Raw genomic sequence first — 15,454 nt, 5'->3', positions numbered from 1 at the left:
AGGGCAGCTGGTCCTGGGCTGATACGGACGCCAGCACAAAGGGCTGTCCTTTGTAGACGCCCCCCAACCACACTCCCCCTCTCAGCCCCACACAGTCCGAGCCCTTAGCAGGACCCTCACAAAGCTCGCAGTGTGCCCCTCCCACAGCCTGCACTCCGACCACGCCCGTCTCCTGGGCTGGCCAAGCTGGCCCAGCCTTCGGGCCCTTGCCTCGTGCTGCACCCTCCGCCTGGGGCGCCCTCACCCACCTGTGCACCAGACAAGCCTCATCTGCCACGACTCAGGGCATCTCCTTTGTTGGAAGGCCTCCCCCCTCCTCCCTGCTCCTTCCCTCCCCTCCTCATCCTCCCTGAACCCACCCCTCTCTCTCCCCCACTCCTTCCACCCCCATCTGCCCTCCTCCTTCAACCCCCCTCTGCCCCACCCCTCCTCTCAGTCTTCTTCCCTGAACCCACCCCTCCTCACTAACCCCATCCCTTCTTCTACCCCTCCTCCTGCACCCAACCCTCCTTCTACCCCCTTATTTGCTCCACCCCTCCTCCCTGAGCCCACCCCTCCTCCCTGAACTCACCCCTCCTTCCACCTCCCCTCTCTGCCCCTCCTCCTTGTCCCCACCCCTCCCTCTCCCCCTCCCCCCTGCCCCTGGTCCCCCTCCCTCTCTTTGAGGCTGCGCCCCCTGACAGGTAGCGCTGGTACATCTCAACAGCTGACACTGCTTTGGCTCTCGGTAGGGCTCCTGGTGTTTCATTTGTGTCTTGAGGACAGAAATAGTAATAGTTACATTTATTGAGCACTTGCCTCAGGCAGCCACGGCCCCAGACTGTGTTGGCGTGTGACTCGGGTCAGCCTTAAAGCCGCCCCGCGAGGAAGGTGCCAGTAATGACTCCCGACGGACAGGTAGAAGGGCCTGCGTGGAGAAGGGGGGGTGAGCTGCCCTTCTGTACAAGGCTCTCGGGGGCTACGGAGCACCAGCCACTCAGCCCCACACCCTGCGCCGCAGAAACCCGCCTGACGGCCCGAGGGAATGGGCATCCCGAGCCCAAGAGGGTCCAAGGGCAGGCACGTGCAGGCAGGGGGAGCTAGGGTGGGGGCACCGAGGAGGAGGGGGGCGAGGAAGGTGTGCAGGGCTCCTCGCCGAGGCCTCAGAGGCCCCAGCAAGACCACCGGGCAGCATGGCCTCTTTACTTTCTCCCAGGGTCCCCCCCCCTCCCCCGGAGGGGGCAGCCCTCAGGCAGCTGGGCACCGGGCTGCCCGGAGTCAGAAAGCAGGCCACCGGGCCCTGTAGCCTGCGGATGATCTTTGGGCCCCAGTCATCTCTCTCCGGGGACGCGTCACACAACAGACACCTGATCCTGTCGCCTGGGCCAGGCGCCGCTGTTAAATATAGGTCCAGGGTCCCTGAGGGGAGGGCGAGGACTGAGGGGCCAGCTGGCCGCAGAAGGGGCCACAGACGGGCCTTGCAGCAACAGAGAAGCCAGCCCCCGTCCCAGGAGCACAGGCTGCAGGGCCTTCCAGCGCCCGGCGTCCGCCCCCTGGGCAGAGCGCTGGCTGTGGCGCGCGTGGGTGCGTGCCCGGGTCACACGCTCTCTGGGGCCAGGCCAGGAGCTATGACAGTGCAGTTTGGAGCCGTTGCTGGCTGGCGTCTGGGGCACCCGGAAAACTGGGAAGTAAAAGGGAGAAAGAGAAAGAACAGCGAAAGAGAAAGGAATTTTAAAAATCTGAACCCTCTACTAACTGAACTTGGAAATGTATCTTCAAGTCTCTGATCCTTCACCTCCTCAGCTGTGGAAAAAGGATGGTCACATCTTTCCCCCAGAATGGTGCGAGACATCACATGCCCTCCTTCCCCGTGTCCGGCTCACACCAGGGGTCCCTGGGGGCTTCAAGGGGACCAGCCTGCCTGGGCCATGTACTAGACTGTGGATGTGCATGGGTGTGAGGGGGAGAGCGTCTTTGACCACGTTAACTGAGTTCTGGCCAGCAGCCATTATTTTGAAATGACATGAGATGAGAGGTTGAATCCCATGATTCAGAGACTCCTCCAAAATCATTCATATCCCATTTTTTATTTCTGTTTTGAAAGTACATAGGTAGGCTTGATTTGAATTCCAACTGATTTATGAGTAGCGTTCTTGATCTCAGAGAACAAAGATATATGAGTTCACTGACTTATAACTGCTCATTCTGGTTTCACACTCAGTGTTTGGAAGGTTCTGTATTCCTAACAGGGCCTTTTCTCCATTTAGGGCACCAGAGAGGGGAACGATTTGTATAGTCACACAGAACTTTCCAGAAGGGCCAAGACCTAGCACCCTGGTGGCTAGGTCCAGGCTCTTTTCAATGTGTCAGGTGCCTTTCACCCCATTTGTACACACCAAGAAAGACACGGAGAGCCGTGTTTTTAGGAAACAAGAGACTTCAACATTTATTTAGTATTTTTATAAAACCAGCTCATTCGCCAACTTGCGGATTAAATGCACCTCTTGTCTTCACTTGAAGAATGTGAGCTCTGTGTGGGTGGTGTGCCTGCGTGAGGGCGTGTGTCCACATGCACCGGCCGCCAGCAGGATCCTGGCCCTGGAAGGGCTGACGCCCACCTAGGGTCCCCCCTTTCCTGCTAAATGGAGAAACCCCAGTCTTCATGATGATCACCGAGGCCCTTCCTTTTGCTTTGCTCAAACTACGACTGCATTTCCCGCTGCAGTGACCTTCAGGGCTGGTTTATGAGCTTGTTCAATGAGTCGTTCCTATGATAGTCAAGGGCATTTGATATCCAAACACCTGGCCCTCTTGGTGGCAGCTATTCCTGAAATCCAGAGCCACCCTCAAGGAGCCAAGAAGAGACCCCTGCCCTTCCCCTCATCCGCTCAGAGCAGATCCGATTCTCTCCACACCGGCCCTTGTCCCACGCCAAGCCAGGCTTCTCACAGCACTGTGGACATATGGACTGTTAAATCTATACCGGGGAGGCTGTTCCGTGCTCTGTAGGAGGTTTAGAAGTATCCCTGGCCTCTATGCACTGGATGTCAGTAGCAACCCCTCTTTGGTTGTGGCTACCAAAAAAGTCTTCAGGAATTGTCAAACGTCCCCAGGGAGAAAATTGTCCTTAGTTAAGAACCACTGTTTCCAGCCCAGCCCCATGCCCTCCATCTCTATCAGGAAGTCTAAGCTACTAACAACCACGAACACTGTAAGTCTCTATTCTAAGGAAGATAAGTACACTTTCTTATGAGATAGGGGTACTATCATTTTTCTTTCATTTTATATATCAGGAAGCCAAGGCTCAGAGAGGTTGAGTAAGTTGTCCAAGGTCACCCAGCTAGCAAGTGGTGGTGGGGCTGGCAGGGGACTCCAGAATCTGGGCTTTCAGCCACTGGGCTCTGCAGGGAGATTACAAGTGATCCTGTGCTGGAAGTGGCCCCAGCCTGACCTTCTGGAGGGGGAACAATGAGGCACGATGACATTGATATTGACACCCAAACTGCCTATACATGAAGCCTCCGGCTGCTCACTGGGGCTCGCGGTCTATCGTAAGCCACATCCTCCCCGACCTGAGGATTTCTGGGAGTCTGCAGGGGGTAGCAGGCATCTTAAATGTGCTCCTGAGGAAGTCATGCCTGTCCCCTGGGCTCCTCGTCTTCCTCTGGTGTGGCGGGATCCTTGTCACTTTGGCCAACAACTTGGGTGTCAGGATGTGCAGCACGATGTGACAATCAGCCGCGAAGTTCACACTGGAAGCTCGGGAGGGAGCTGCGGAGAAGCAGAGGAGTTTCTGGAAGCTGCGGGCTCTACATTCCCTCAGAAAAAGGATGCTGGGGCAGGTGAACCCCTCGGAACTTCCAGTTCCAACATTCTTTTCCCTTCTGCTCTTTCAGTTCTGTGTGGGACCAAGGCGAGTGGGGGGAGGTGTCACCATCATGAAGTTCACCATGCCAGGTCCACCCCCTGACCCCCTCCCCCACCCCGTCCACCCCACCCTGGCCCTGCCCCATCCTACCCAGAACCCAGGCCCTCCTCATCGGGGCAGGCACGGGGCCGTCCCCAGAGCTGCGGGGCTGGCTGGCACCTCTGTGACGTCACATCACTGGCCACTTTGGGTTCCCCAAGGAGCAAGACCGAGGTGAAAGCCAAAGCCTGGGAGCAGTCCCCGGCCCTTCAGTGGCCAAATTGGTAACAGGCTCGGGGCAGCCACCGTGCTCCCTGTGACCTCCGTCTCCACACTGGCGGGGCCGGGGACTGTGGGCCAGAGGCACCCGCCTTCCCCTTTTCACCAGAGTTCCGGGAGGAATGGGTCGCAGCTTGGCCCTAGCTCTGCATAGAGGGCGAGGGGCCAGCCAGGAGCTGCCATGTCCAGTGTCGGGCACGGCCGATGGCTCGTCCCCGGGAAGGGAGATGGTGGAAGGGTCTGGATGCCGGGCTTGCTGGGAGAGGCCTTTCTCACCTGCCAAATGGGAATAGAAAGCAACCGGCCCTGCTATGGACACATTTTTGTTCATGGAAAACCTGTTCCCAGCAGCTAACCTGGGTTGAGATTTGTTTTTTCTGAGTTCCCCAGGCATAGTAAGTCAGGTGACTTACTGTTCCTCCCCTTACATACATGTGGGGCATTGGAGAGCACAGAGCCGGACCAGGAAGCCCCTTGCTGGTTCCTAGGGGCCCTCATTCTGTGGGCGTCACCCCACATGTAGGATACTGATAGACCATGAAGCCAGCCTTCCCCTTTCTCCCATCTGAAGGCTGAGGGCTATGCCCCAACTCTGTTCTAGAAATGAGAAGATTGTCTGTCTTCTCTCCCTGGAGTTTGTCTTACCTGCCCGCCCCCCACTTACCAAGCTGAGAGGGCTTGGATTATTCTAGAGGAAAATACTGTCAGCCACACACCAGAGGACACGTGCCCATTTTAAAGAAAGGAAGAGAGGTTGGGATTTGTCTCTGCCTTCTCCCAGACCCCCTCCTTCCCCCCCACAGATGTGCCTTCCTCCCCCTCAGGACTTGGCCTTTGGGAGCCCCCCCCCCCCCCCCCCCCCCCCCCCCCCCCCCCCCCCCCCCCCCCCCCCCCCCCCCCCCCCCCCNCGCCCCACCTAACCCCCATGCCCTCGGCCCTCTGTCCACCGGATCAGACTCTTGTCTGTTCTTCAGCTCTTGAAACCAGAATAAACGGATATCAAGGGGCAGCCAGGGCCGAGGGCCAGGACACCAGGGCCACAGGGGTGCTTATGTCAGCGGGTGATGTTCCACCGCTGGGTCAGAGCCATCTCAGGACTCGGCACTGACCCACATCCCAGCTCCCTCCTCCCTGCTCAGCTGGCTCTTCCTCCCCCCTTCCCCCCACTCTCTCCTCCCTGGAAGAGGCATCACTGTCATAGGAAAATGTGCTGCTGTTGGCATCCTCTCTGGGTCCTATAGGTGTGGGACTCTGTGAACTGCCTCCACATCGTATGTGCGTGCACACACACACACACACACACACACACAGTTTTACTTACAGGAATTCAGACTAAAATAAGCAAGAAGGGAAGCCTGGAAGGGAGAAGCCAGGTGTGGGGTGTGCAGGGGTGTGGGGGACAGTGGGGGGGTGGCTGAGGCTGGCGGACTGGGCTACAGCCCTCCCCAGTTCAGACCTAGGAGCTGTGTGGCTTGACTGGTAGCACATACACACAGCAGCTCCTTAATGAGCACTTACCATGTCCCCGGCTCTGTTGTAGGCACTGACACATAGCAGGGAACAGGAAGACTATTCTGGATAGGAGAGATGGGCAATGAACAAATGACATCAATATGTAATTGGTAAGGGAGGGGTAAGTGTTACAGAGAAAAAGCAAGCAGGGTAAGGGACTGGAGAGGGAGGGAGGGAAGGTTCTATCTAGGATCAGAAAATAGAACCTCCCTGATGCCACGCGTGAGCCTTGGGGGCTTTTCCTCGGTGGCCATGTCCTTCCTCTGCTTCCCCGCAGGTCGACCAGTTGTTTGCTTTCTGCCTCAGTGTCTAGCTGTCCCTCTTCACCCACTTCTGTCTCCATGAAAATGCTCCCTGGAGGGCTTTCCACGGAACACTCTCGGGGGTCTTACACAAAGGCAGAGACCCTAGAAGGGTTGCAGAGACCACTGAGGCCAGGGTTTCTCCAATGCCCAATGTAATTTGTCATCCGGGACACGCCAATTAAAACTTCAACAAGATACCACTAAAACCTATCAGAATGGTGAATATGAGAAAAGATGCGGCACCTGGGATTCTTTTATCTTTTTTTTAATGTTTATTTTTGAAAGAGAGACAGAGAGTGAGTGGGGGAGGGGCAGAGAGAGAGAGAGAGAGAGAGAGAAATAGGGAGACACTGAATCTGAACCAGTCTCTGGGCTCCGACCGGTCAGCACAGAGCCTGACGCGGGGCTCGAACTCCTGAACCGTGAGATCAAGACCTGAGCTGAAGTTAGATGCTCAACTGACTGAGCCGCCCAGGCGCCCTGCAACTGGGATTCTTGTCCACTGCTGTCAGGAATGCAAATTGGTACAACTTTGGAAAACTGGTCACTTTACTAAAGTTGAACGTATGCCCACCCTGTGGCCCAGCGACTCCCATCTGAGGGGCACACCCTACAAAAATGGAGACACACTTGCCCCAAAAGACGTGTACTGGAATGTCCGTAGCTATACTGTTCATCATTGTCCCAAAGTGCCCAGAAGTCCCCCACCAGTAGAACAGATAAGCTGTGAAGTAGTCAGCTCGGAACACAGCACGGCCGTGGGTCCACCCATCATGTGGGTGAATCTAACATGATCCTATTGACTGAAAGAAGACACGGGGATGAGGCTGTTCGTATGACATTCTAAACGACGTTTACTGTTAGGGGTCAGGAGAGTGGTCACCCATCCGTGGCAGGAGGAGGTGGGTGGTAGTGTAGAGAACGGGGGCAGAGAGGGCTGCAGAACTGGGGAGGGCTGCTAAGCTCCCTTTTTTTTTTTTTTGATGTTTTATTTATTTCTGAGAGAGAGAGAGAGAAACAGTGTGAGCAGGGGAGGGTCAGAGAGAGAGGGAGACACAGAATCTGAAGCAGGCTCCAGGCTCTGAGCTAGCTGTCAGCACAGAGTCCGACGTGGGGCTCGAACCCACGAACCGCGAGATCATGACCTGAGCCGAAGTCGGATGCTTAACTGACTGAACCACCCAGGTGCCCCTGCTAAGCTCCCTTTGATGCAGCTGCTGAGTGTCTTCTGTTTGTGAAGTTCGATGGGGCTGTGCACGTATGTGCGCTTTTTGTGTGTATATAATACGTTAACAAAAAGTTTTAAAAAGTGCTGTTCAGGCCTTGACTCAGATGAATTCAAGAAGAATCTCTGGGGTAGAGTCAGGCACAGGTAAGGTTCATAGGGCTCTCTTGTGCGGCTCCAGGTGGGAGCTGCTGAGTTAGCCCAGCCCGTTCGTGTGATGTCAAAGGACAGGCCAGGCTGTCTTTGTCTTGGGCTTTGCAGACCTTTTCTGCAGCGTCAAGCCTCCCAGCTAGGATGAGCAAGGACCACGGTAAGAAAAAAAATTTAAGAAAAAGCGGTGTTCACCAATTTACTTCCATAGCCTTGTGGGTGGTGTGCCTTGTTTTGCACTAACATTGGATTCTGTGTTGCGTGGCAGGTGGAGCTGTGGCTAAAACCACTGCCTTTTGTATCAGGAAGTTCTGGTTCAGAGCTAAACCATCACTTGTCCGTTGTGGGCTTGTGAACAGGTCCCCCAACCTCTCTGAGCCTCAGTTTCCTCCTCTGTGACATGGGGGTGATGACAGCGCCTGTTAGGAAGGCTGTGTGAGCACACTGATAAGATGTCACTTATTAGCGGAGGGGCGCCTGGCCAGCCCCTCCCCCCGCTGTCCACCTCCAACGAATTTTCCGTTCCCTGTGACTCTTTGCCTATAATTTAGCTCTTGCTTTTCAAAAGCTGCGTGATGGCATAAAGCGATAGGATTTGGAAAGTGAGTTTCCCCAGCGGTCTTGGCTATATGAGGTTTGTCTGGATGGAGAGGGAGAGGCAAGGCAGGTCACCTGAGAAGGGACCCTGTGCTGGTCCATGGCCCCTCCCCCTCCCAGGCCAAATCTGGGAAGGGGGTCTGGATAGATGGAAAGTAATGGGACCCGTGCCACACCCCTGGGGGGAGCCCACGGAAGCTGCAGGACCCCAGGGATGCACTCCATGAAAAATCCACTAGAACTTCTTAATGCAGAGGAAGATCCCCAAACAGTAGAGAACTGGATGCGCCCTCACTGCCCTTCTCTCACACCCCTGCTGAGAGGCACAGGGGTCTGGGAGGGGCTGAGTGTGCACTAACCCTGAAGAGCCACCAACCTCAGGCCCCACCTGAGGCGGGGACAGTCCCAGCCAGGGGGATGCATGACTTCCCAGGTGCCAGGGCGAGTTTCTGGGGGACTGACTGTGTCCTTTAGCCCTTGGGGCGCCAGAAGCTCACCCAGAACCCAGGGCACCCTGCATTCCCTGAGATTCATTTCCAGGTGGAATTATTCCAAGAGGCTCTAAAGGCATCCTGAAGTTCTCCTGAGTCTGACTTGATTAAGAAATCATGTTACGGGGTCATAAGTCCGAAATCCTCGGAGGTGAAAGGGCCTTCGAAACTGAAACACAGAAGAATATTCAGAACAGACCAAGCGACATTTCCAGCCCCCTCCCCCACTCCAGCCTGTGGGGGTGGAAGCAAGCATCTGGCAACGGGCCAGGAGCATCCTGGATGTACGCGGCCGTGGGTGATGTCTTTGCCACCTGAGACCGACATTTGGTGCCACTGGGTCTGTCCCGGACACAGGGACTCTCTTCCCGGGCCACGGCGGAAGGGTTCCCACCACTGTGTGCCTGCTCGGGCTCGCCCACATGCGTGTTGGCTTGTTCCCTTGCCCTCTGCAGCCCAGCCGCACCCCACGGCATCCCGGCATCCCGCAGCTGGACCCCCGAACTACCCTGTGGCGTGCTCAGCCGTGTCCGCCAAGGCCCCTTACCCCAAACGCAAATGCGCTCTGCCTCCCTGCCTTCCCTCTGTCCGCCCTTCTCCTTGCCCTCTTCCCCGCCTCCCTGTCTCGCCCCCTCCCCCTCTCTCTCTCCTCCCCCTCTGTCCTGAGTCCCTGCTGCCTCCGTTTCATCCCCTGATTATCCCAGTGTTCCTCTCCCTTTGATTCCCTGTTTTCCCCAATGATCTCTTCTCCTTTCTTTTCTTCTCTCACTTATGCACCTCTGCCTTCCTCTCCATCATCTCTTTGCACTTCCCTGCCTTCTCACGTCCCCCAGCGTCCCCGGCTCCTCCTCCTCTTTATCTCCCTGCTCGCTCGCTCCCGTTTCCCCACCCTTTTTCCCCTTCTCTCTGGCTCTCTCCTCTCTCCCTCCTGGGGAGTTCCAGAAACATACCCATATATGGCCTCCATGTCAAGGATCACAAACGACGACGTCACATGAGGGCCAGCGCTCGGAGATGCTCTCCGCCGCGAGGTCCGTAATTGATGCACCACCGTGGAGGGACCGAGGGCGGCATGGCCGCCTCCCCGGTGCGATCTTCAAACAGGAAACCCGAGCTGCACAACATCTTATAGTTTGGCTTGCCATCCCTGGTCATGCGGTGGGCCCGAAATAAACTCCCTGCTTCAAAGGAAAGTGTTTCAGAACTGCCTGGGCAGAGCTCAGGGCCAGGGCAAGAGGAAAACTCAGGGAGGGTGTTCTGAATTAAGACCCTCGAGAAAACCCTCTCTAGTGCCCCCGATTTGGGCCCCTGTTTCAGAGCCTAACAGGTAATGCATGCTTTCAACGTTCTTACACAGACCTCGAGGAAGGGTGCTTGGCTGGGACTTAACCACTGCGCTGTTTAGTCGTGATTTTTATCATCAGACCACTTGCCTGCGTCTCTCTCTCTCTCTGCCATCACTTGTGTCATAAGGCATGCTGGTGACTTTCACTTTGGACTTGGGGGACGTGGAATCAGCTGTGTGCAAGCACTTGTGCATTCTTCTGGGGCATGCAGCTCACAATATCACTCTGCTGTGCGCTTCTGGACATGGACGTGACACGGGGTTATCCGTGTTGCTATTGTGGGCTGTGTAGGCCTTGGGCAGTATCTGTGGGGCGCAAGTGACTTTCAGAAAGGCTTTTAGGTCAGGTGAATAGATAGCTATTTTTATGCATGGGGGCATCAACGGCCCATGACATTTATGGAGGGACTCTGGATGCACAGTTTTGTGGGGCGACAGCAGCCAGGTGTGGCTAGCTGTACCTCCAGCTGTGTGTGTGTGTGTGTGTGTGTGTGTGTGTGTGTGTGTGTGTTTGTAAGCATGAGGACATATGCAGGGAAGAGACAGCTTTTGAAAGATGGGTGGATGTCACCAGGCCGGACAGGCAGAGGGACCTCCAGGTGGGGGGCAGCTGGGGCAAAGGCAGAGAAGTCAGGGTGGGTCTGAGGTGTCGGGAAGTGCCGACAAAGGTTCATGAACGTGAGAAGTACAGCAAAGGTTCATGAACGTGAGAAGTAGGGGCACCCCTGGCGTGGTGGGGAGGGAAGGCAGAGGGAGATGCAGATCCCACCCGTCTGGACAAGAAGACGGAACATTTTCTGATCGTGTTTGAGCAAAGGGGGTATAGGTGGGCTCTGACTTCAGGTAACTCCTCAGGAAGCCAGGGGGATGGGCTGGAATGAGGAAGAAGAGGGGCAGCGCTCCTTAGGGAGGACAGGTAAATGACGGAGAGCGCGCAGGGCAGAGGCCAACCCCCTGCACAGGAGAGCAGGGCTCTCCTCCCATAAGGGAAAACCATGGGGGTGAGGCAGGGGTGGAGAGAGCTCCCAGGGCCCCGGGCAGAGCCTTCTGGGGCCAGAAGAGCAGCCCCAGCCCCGGCCTCGGCAGCGGAGGCCTGGGGCAGATGCACCAGTCACTTCCAAAACAGTTGGATGGGTCTGGACAGCTGGTGGCAGGCCTGTTTACAGCTCAGCCTCCTCTGGGAGCTGGCGGTGACCCCCACCTGGCGCTGCTCTCTTTTGCATCATCCATTCTTGCACAAAAAGGTCAGGCCCTGAGTGCCCCGGATCCCCCCCACCCCCACCCCCGCCCCGTGACCTTACAATGAAAAGCATCACAATCAATATCCATGAGCATTCATCAAGCACTTCCTGGGAATCAGGCACTGGCCCAGTGCTTGAGGTGATTTCTCTTATCGACGCTTCTCAAAGGCATCCTGAGTTAGAGGTGATCATTACTCCCATTTTCCAGATGTGGAAACTGAGGTTCTGAGAGGTTAAGGGCCTTGCCTAGGGCCAGACAGCTAGGAGGTGTTGGAGTTGGGGATCAAATCCTGGCCTCTTGGCCTCCAGGGTTCACATTCAAAGCCACGGCCTCCCTGGGGCCTGGTGCAACGGTAAACAGACCCGCCCCTGGCACAGTCAAGGCATCATAAGGTCCCTGTATATTGTGGACAGGCTAGATCCAAGAGAGTTTTCCCGAAGGAGACACAAAAATATCTCTGGACCCGCCCAACCTCCTGAGCTGCAGAGGGTCAGACTGCCCAGAGGGGGTGGCCGGGCACCGGACTGCTTTGTATTTTTACTTTTTATCCTTAGCACCTTCTTTCTGACTAATTAATGCCCAGGAATATAAATGAAGTCATTAAAAGCTTTGCAGCTGAGGGAAAGGTTTTGGGGAAGTGGGGGTGATGTAAAAGTTAATGGACTCCTAGCTTGCCTGATTTTTTAAAGAAAGGAACACAAAAGGGAGGGGTGGAAAAAGACAAGAAAATCAGGCCAACAGAGAGAAGAAGAAAAAGATTTAAATAAAGGCGGTGGGGGTGGGGAGCAGAAAGACAGAAAGGAGAAAGGCTTTGGTCAGACCCTGATTGGAAGATTTCCAGCCAACCCTGCGGTTGGGTCTGGGTGAGGAGGGAGCCTGGGTGGGCCCTCCTGCCCCGCTGAGCCTTCCCAGTGTGCAGACTGGGGTTTCCAGAGCCCCCCAGCCATCCAGGGGCCAAGGTGAGGGCTCATGTTCTCCTGGGGCCCAGAACAAGCTGGGCAAGGCAGCACTTGGGCTGCAGAAGGGGCAGCAGCGGTGGACATTGGGGTCTCAGAGCTGGACCAGAAGCCCTGCTCCCCCCCCCCCCAGGGCTGCTGGCTCAGATGGCAAAGCCTGACATTTGCCGAGTCCTGGGCAGAAACTGGGCTGGGGCCTGAAATCAGCACCCAGACCTGTATGCGTTGAGCCCCCCTGATGAGTCTGGCTGTAGTAGAAGGACAGAGAGAGGGGCCAGGAGGGGTGTGAAGGGGGCTGGTGTGCTGGGGCCAGCCCCCTGCAGGTCAGCAGGTGAGGGAAGAGCCCTCCGTTTGGGAAACTGAGGCAAAGGTGACCGAAAGGCCCAGAGATTCAAGCTTGGGGCCCAAAGGAATAAAATGGAAGCTTGACACTCATTGATCCTTCTCCAGGCTGGTGCTCACGGCACTGCCTCAGCTTGTGGACCTGCGAGCCTGTGTGGAATTAACACTTTTCCTTGGAAAACAGATGGTTTTCCACCCACAAACAAACAAAAAAAGATTTTTTTTCCATTGTTTTTCCTACTTCCCTCACTCCTCACCCTCTTCCCTTTTGCTTTGGGTGGCTTCCTCAAGATACATCATTAAATAAATAAACCACCAATATTTGCTGTCAGAGACCCACGCAGATTCAGGTCAGCAAGGGGTGGGATGGCAAGGCGAGAACAGAGCTTGAACAGGTTCAAATCCCTTGTCACCACCTCCTGCCTGGGTGACCGTGGGCCAGTCCCGACCCCCTATCTGAGCCTCAGCTTCCCCTCCATGCAATGGGGGGAGAGCCTGTATTGTGCGGGTGGGGTTTGGGCGGAGAGGCCTGCTGCCCTGAGCGGTCCCCCTTGGTCACTTCCAGCAATCCTGGCCCAACGTTGGAAGCCGGAAAGTCCTGGGCTGAGGGGAGCCAGGAGCTTGCAAACTGCATCAAAGCGTCTGGGATTAGCAGAGCTGGGAGGGACTTCTTAGAATCTTTAAGAGTCTGGACAAAAGGCTCAGACTCCCAGCAGCTGTGAGGCGCTGGAGCCAGCAGCCAGAGGCTTGTCAACACGGCCCCACCGCAGAAACCTACACTGGGGCTTTGACCTGAGCCCCTCTTGGGGCCCCGGAGCAAAGTGGCCTGGAATCCACTCCCCATCTCCTCAGGGCTGCGGAAACTTCCAGAGTAAGTGACCCCTGGCTGCTGCCCTGAATATTCAGTGTCAGAGGCTCTGGGGGGCGGGGGGGGGGGGGGGAGAGGGGTGGGCAGGCCAGTTCTCAACCCACTGTGCCAGTTGCAACCCAGGCCTCAGTCTTCCCATCTGCACTATGGGAAGAGTCCTACCCCACCCCCACCAGGTACCAAGAAGGTCAGATGGTGCAGTGGACCCACAAGCACCAGCTATTTTTAGGATTTAGGTTTGAAAGGTACACAGGAAAGGGAGAGAACATGTTTTTTTATTTTTATTTTTATTTTTTTAATTTTTATTTATTTCTAGGCGAGAGAGAGAGAGACAGCGTGAGCAGGGGAGGGTCAAAGAGAGAGGGAGACACAGACTCTGAAATAGGCCCCAGGCTCTGAGCTGGCAGTCAGCACAGAGGCCGACGCGGGGCTCGAACCCACGAACCGCGAGATCATGACCTAAGCGAAAGTCGGATGCTTAACCGACTAAGCCACCCAGGCGCCCCAGGGAGAGAACATGTTAATGATTATGGCCACGAGCCCTCAAGCTGGAAGTGTCTCTGGATTTTCTAGAACACCTTCCCAGCCTGAGGGAACGGCAGATCGGAGACAAACGTTTTGACAGAAACTTACTGGGCATTGCATGGAGTGGGGTCAAGGACGCTGGGGGCCAAGTCCCCACTTCCTCCCGCGGGCCCAGGCTGTCAGGATCGCCCTGGGCCGAGGCTCATACGATCTTTGCCAAGAACCTGAAACTTTTGCAAGTGGCAGATGGGTATAGAGTATGTCCTATATATATTGTATACGCTTGTAAGATACGTGCGTGCGTATCCCCATATACACATACACACATAGACCTTCTGATTTCATACACACAGTCTTCAGTGCGGCCTTTCCTCAAACCCCACAGAAGAGCCGGGTGCTGCTGGTAGTTACGGGGGAGAGGGCCATGGATAAGTCAGAAGCCCTAGGCTTTAGTCTCTTCCTTGTCGGTTCCTCCCTGATGCGCCTCTCTTTCCTCATCTGTAGAATGGGAACAAGCATACTCTTATCACAGATTTATCACGTGGCTCAAACTCACAGCGCGTGCGAGACCATAAATTAGCTGCAGGGGAAGGCATTACGGTGTGGGTTCACAAACACACGTTGTGCTCTGCGGCGACAGAGGGGTCTGAACGACAGTGAGCTGAACCGAAGGGTGCACACGCCCCTCCCATACCTGAGAGCCCCAGGTGGACCCTAACTGAGGAATGCTTATGTGGCACATGGCAGGTATCACCTATAGGCTGATGACATACGTAAAGGCAAACCCGAGATTGACAGAGCGGAACCGGTTATACCTCCTTCCCGAAGCGCCCAGGACAGCAGGTGGCGTGAGCAGGAAGGGAGGAAGGGTCAGGAGGGACCCTCCTCTGCAAAGCGGAGGATTTGCAATGAGGGGACAGAATCCAGCCTGGGTGCCGACCCCATTACTGGCTCGGCTGCCCAGCCAGCGGCCGCAGCCACGGCTCTACCTCCCGACCACAGAGTGTCAAGAGAAGCCTGGCTCACTGTCGCTCTCTCTCTTTTTAAATGGAGGACAGTGTGGGAGAATCCAAGCCCCTCAGAAGGAGCCTCCTTGGAAACTGCCAAGTGGGAACGAGGTCCAAGCAGACATGGTCCCGGCAGGCATGAGTCAGAGCAGAGAATTGTAGCATCTTGGGAGCCACCGAATGACAGTAGACGATTTTCATGGGCCACTGGCTGCGTGCGGGGTGCCGTTCTCCACGTGTTTTATGTTACCTCATTGCATCTGACGACACTTCCAGGGGCTGTATCTCCATTTTACAGACGGGCCAAGTGAGGCCTGGAGTGGGGGGGAATAACTGGCTCCCCATCTTACAGCCCGTAGGTAGCAGAGCCAGGGCTGAACCCAGGCAGTCAGTGGGTGCCACCTGCCGGGCACAGTAATCTTGTTACCAGGTATGCTTCCAAGGTTTGACTCATTCATTTGTTCATTCATTCATCCAGCATTTAATAAACAACTACAGTGCATCTGGCCTTGGGGTATGTCCTGGGGTCATGACACAAATGTGATACAGTCATACTATTTGGAAGTTTCTGGATTCTATGGGGAGACAGGCCCAGAGCAGGCCACTAGAGCAATGGAGGCAGCATAGGATGCCTCAGACATCAGATCAGGGAGGCTTCCTGGTGGAGGAGATGCTTGAACTGCATCCGGAAGGATGACTGGCCACGTGTCAGGCAGGGAAGGGC

The 15,454-nt window shown here is 55.8% G+C and overlaps 1 protein-coding gene and 1 long non-coding RNA gene across 3 annotated transcripts in view; both read left to right on the top strand.

Moving 5' to 3' along the window:
* Positions 1 to 658: 658 nt before the first annotated feature.
* LOC120220223 lies at positions 659 to 6,188 on the top strand. 2 transcript variants are annotated; one of them, XR_005525498.1, is made up of 4 exons: positions 659 to 727; positions 3,876 to 3,936; positions 5,706 to 5,787; positions 5,955 to 6,188. It is a non-coding gene; the product is annotated as an uncharacterized LOC120220223 (long non-coding RNA). The 2 variants fall into 2 exon arrangements; XR_005525499.1 differs by lacking the exon at positions 659 to 727 and adding an exon at positions 794 to 897.
* A 3,527-nt stretch (positions 6,189 to 9,715) lies between these two features.
* ASB2 (ankyrin repeat and SOCS box containing 2) overlaps positions 9,716 to 15,454 on the top strand; it is a 44,081-nt gene continuing 38,342 nt past the window's right edge. The window contains exon 1 of the mRNA XM_039217273.1: positions 9,716 to 9,772. The gene's annotated coding sequence lies outside the window, so the exon portion shown is untranslated. The remainder of the gene's footprint in view (positions 9,773 to 15,454) is intronic.

This window comes from Hyaena hyaena, unplaced genomic scaffold (assembly GCF_003009895.1).
Source record: "Hyaena hyaena isolate Hyena2069 unplaced genomic scaffold, ASM300989v1 scaffold_676, whole genome shotgun sequence".
Taxonomy (NCBI): domain Eukaryota; kingdom Metazoa; phylum Chordata; class Mammalia; order Carnivora; family Hyaenidae; genus Hyaena; species Hyaena hyaena.
The sequence above is the reverse complement of the archived record's forward strand: the minus strand, read 5'-3'. Positions and strand labels throughout refer to the sequence as shown.